Source organism: Mus musculus, chromosome 7, assembly GCF_000001635.26.
Source record: "Mus musculus strain C57BL/6J chromosome 7, GRCm38.p6 C57BL/6J".
Lineage (NCBI taxonomy): Eukaryota > Metazoa > Chordata > Mammalia > Rodentia > Muridae > Mus > Mus musculus.
The window spans coordinates 68,560,822-68,565,545 of record NC_000073.6 but is presented as its reverse complement, the minus strand read 5'-3'; positions in this window follow the sequence as shown (position 1 = coordinate 68,565,545).

The window sequence follows — 4,724 nt, the reverse complement described above, 5'->3', positions numbered from 1 at the left end:
ACATAATCATACACACACACACACACACACTCACAGACACACACACACTCTCACACACACACATACACACACACACACATACACACACACTCACACACACATACTCACAGACATTCACATACTCATGAACACTCATACAAACACACACAAACATAGACTAAATTAAGGTTCCCACTTCTCAAATAACTCTGGCTTATGTCAAGTTGAAAAAAATAAGAATATAACATTAATCAGGACAAACTTCTTAGAAAACTACCCTTAGCTCCCACAGTTCAGTTTGCTAAATATCAAAATGGTTTCTCCCTTGATTATTTTCTCCCCACTTATATTCACATATACCCACATCACTCACTTACACACATACACACACACTCACACATACAGGTAAACAAACAAAGACATAGACATATACACATACACATACACACACACTCACGCATACAGATATACAAACAGACACACCCACATATACACACACACTCATACACATAAAGAAACACAAACATAAACACATACACATACAGATATACAAACATAGACACACACACACACACACACACACACACACACACACATCCAGAGGTGGGCTTTGGAAATCTTCTAGGTGCTTTTCTTTAACTCATTAAATTTAATTTTTGTTTGTTTGGTTTTATTTTTTGACAACTTTATAATTTAGACTATTTTACCCCCCCCCTTATTATCTTCATTTATCCCTGCTAACCTTTCCTACCAATACCATTCCCAGTCTAAGAACACAGAGCATTGTTTTATGACTAATTTAGTTTAACCAAGGTCATCACTGTGATCACTGAATTGGAAATATTCCTTGGAGCCTGGCAGGTTCACCATTGGGTTCACAACTGAAGAAAATTGACTCTATGTCTCCCTGAATCTATCAGTAGCAAAGCATTGAACAGAGAGGGCGAGGCTCCCTTGGGGCCCTCTTTCGAGCACTGTTCACCACTGATGGGTCCATTCTTAGGCAGATCCAGTACAGGTGCTTACACACAGCTCCTGAGAGTTTATCATTGTAGTGGCTGTGTCTTTCATAGCAGATAACATCTCGCCACCCTTTTCCAATCTTCCAGCTCTTGCCTCCTTTCTGTCCCTCTTTCTCCTCTTCCGTGTCCTCTGAGCCTTGGAGTATGTAATATAAATGTTTTACTTAAGGCAAAGGGAGGCCTCATCTGTCACTCTCTCTTGGTATCTTGTGCAGTCTCACCACACTCCACTGAAAAAAAAAAAGAGAGGCTTCTCTAATTAAGGTTGAGGATAGAATTTGACAATTCATAGTATTTAGTTCCCCTCTAGGACCTATGACTTCCCCAACTATGTGTGACCAGGTTTACAATACCACTCAAGGACTACTTTCTGTGAAGCAAGCCCCAAATCCAATGAAAGAATGGTTGGTTACGCTATGTATTAGTTCACCAGAATCAAGGTGATAATCAAAATTGACCTTGATAACTTTGAGGAAACAAAACTTTACATCTTAAATAAATTTATAGTATAAATTTGCATATCTTGATTTCTTTATTAAATCAACATCTCAGGCATTTGCAAAGGGTTTTATGCAACTTCCCTATGCAAATTCACACGTCCATACAATATCTGTAAGTATTTCACATTCATACATATGAAGACGTTCACAGACACCAGCACACATGAACATATACATATACATATACATACATGCTAACATAAAGCCTAACAGAACCAGCTTTGATTTGAGCACGTCTAGCAGCAAGGATCTTGCCTCCTATGAAACAAAGGGCTTCATATTTGGTAAACACCTTAAAGAAAAAAATTTTATACTGAGCCCTAATGGTTTTGCCTGAAGCTCTCGGCCCCCTGTTAGTTCCAGTACTTGGGGACCACACAGGACAAGACAACCCTTTCTATCTCATAAGTGGCAGGCCTCCATTGATCTCTACTCCTCTTCCACTCTCCTTTAGTGTTTCACTCATTTCTTTCCTCATCTGAACACAGCTCCATTGAGTCAAGATCTATCTCAAAGGATCTTTGGAATGGTAGTTAAGGTCCATAGCTGAATTGCTGCTAAATCTCTCTTTGGAGAATAGATGTATGATATGCATGCCTTTTGATCCTATGCTGTACATTTCCAGTAATATCTCCTCCAATGCACAAATGCTCACCACCAAGAATCTTTATATTGTGGTATCGTTTTCAAAGGCAGCAAGTTAGAATGTCCTTAAACATCCATCTTGGAAAGGCAGCTTCACAAACAATGGCCCTTCTACAGAGCAGAAGTGACTTTTATAAAGAACGAGGTGACCCCGACATGCTGAAAAGGCATCTTGGAAGGCCTTGCATTGCATGCAAAATGCAAACTTAAGAACAACATACCTTGTTACCTCCTAGGTAAGAAGAGAAATAGAAAGGAGGAAGAAATGAGAAGATGACCGTGCTAAGGAGAAAAAACTGTCCATCTAGTCTCCAGCATCATTTATGGCAAAATAAAGTTAGGAAAGACAAGTGTGTAGTAACTCGGGTAGCAGCTTGACAAGGAGAGAGTAACCAGCATACTGGCAAATAGGCATCACTATGTCTTCGTTAGATAAACATAATCTACTTAGCTAAATAAGCTCACTGAATAAGCAGACAATCTCACTGAAAAGATCTAGTAGGAATGAGTAAAGAAGTGAGTCTTCAAACAAGACACCCTACCTCTATATAAATATATCTTCTTGTATTGAAATTATGATCCTTCCCAAGAACTGACTTCCCAAAGACAACAAAAGGTTGTAAGTGCTTAATTTAGCACTATGTTCTGTAAACCAAAATTTAAAGTCAGCATCTTTCCTAGACAGCTCAAAGAAGGAAAACTAAAATTTCACTACTATTTTAGTAGAGTATATGATTAAGGGAATATCCTATATGTTGTTGTTATTATCTATGGCTACATGATTTTGGCTAAAAGCTGAGTTTCCAGATGCCGACAAACCCAGTAGTGAAAATGAGCCATCACTTTAGTCCTTTCCCTACAGTAACAGCTGGGAGGACAGAAAGGACCACTTCCCTGCCAAGGAAAGAATGATGAGTGGGCAAATGGATTCTGAGTCTTTGTTAACTCATCAGATGTTTTCAAATCTGGGCCACTACTGATTCTTGATCACAAAAGAAAATATTATATTATCTAGATGTGTACACTAGATCTGTAATTCCCTCAGTTATAAGGCTGAGGCAGGAGGATCACAAGTTTTAGACCAGTCTGAGCTTCATGGTGAGACCCTGAGGTAGAAAAGGTAGGAAGAAAGAAGGGAGGGAGAGAAGGATGGGTAAGGAAGGGAGGGACAAAGGGAAAGAAGGAGTGAAGAGAAAGAAGAAAAGAAAATGGAAAGAGGAGATAAGAAAGGAGAGAAACAGAAAACAGGTGGGAGCAGGGGAAGAAAAAACCTATACCAAACCACTAGAAAAATTGCCAACAATTCTCTTTTGAAACTCCAGTGGTGATCAACAAGGGTATTTACAAGTATTTCCCAGTACTCACCGACAGGCTTCAAAGGTGCTCTGAGCTTAAGAAAGTTGGACTATATTGAGCTTATAAATAGTAATCCTGAAACAACCCATTCAGGCAGCTATGGAAGACATATGGACAAACCAGTGCGAGAGTGAAAGGGAATGCCGACAAGGCAGACGACGACGAGGTGCTAGCCTAAATGATGCAGTCGCTTTCCTGCTCAGGAACCGACTTGCAGCGAATGCGCTTCTTTCTTATTTTGTGTCACACTCACAACCACCACCAGTGAGCAAAGCGCTACCTCACCTCCCTGTACTTTGACGGCATTTTTTGCATATTATATAACCAGCTATCACATGTGAGTTACTTTAGGAGTGTAAAATGAGGCAGTTATTTCTATACTTAAATTACCCTAGATATGACCACCTAGTAGAAGTGGCCAAGATTCCCCTCCTGTATGAAAAGCTGACTATTCAGAACTGTTTTCTTGCCTTGAAAGATCATGCCCTGCGAAGAGAGGTGAGCTATCTGTGGGTCCCAGCCTTCCACCCACCCAGAAGTAGAATCACAGTGGTAGATCTCTCTTCCCTAGGGGTGAGATTCTAACTCGTGCTACCCCGTACCACTCTTCAAGTATGCTGGTCTGCTGGCACGCATGCGTACAAACTGCGCTATGCATGTACATGTATACATATACGTTTGCCGACATGAAAAGGACTCAGAAGTTTCCTTTGTGGTGTACTACTGACGCCAATGCGGTAAATCTAAAGGGGTCATCAGAGGCTCTCCCTTTCTTTCTCCAGCTCTGGGGTCTGTCTCTAAGCCACGCCCCTTCCGGTTCGGACCTCAAAGGACTAAGAAAATCCAGTCTTACACATAAAGCAAATGTAATGCCCACTGGATCCAGTGTTCCTGAATTCCATGGTCCCTGAATCTAGAATATGTAGAAACACCTGAGCTGATCACATGTTAGTTTCTTAAACGAGAAGAGACAGAGGAAGCCGATCTATTAACAACTATCCACATATTTAGATTCAGCTGTATAATACTATTTTTGTAAAGTTAAAATACAATTTTATTTGGCAGACAATTTTCATCTCCAAAACATGAGTGCCAATGAAACTGCCCATTATTTTACTTTCTTCCCTTTAGACAAAAGCCACTCACTGTGTCAATTTTGTAGACTCTTACCTTTATCTATTTCTTCAAAAACACCCTTTCCTATATCCAGTTTGTGGAGGGA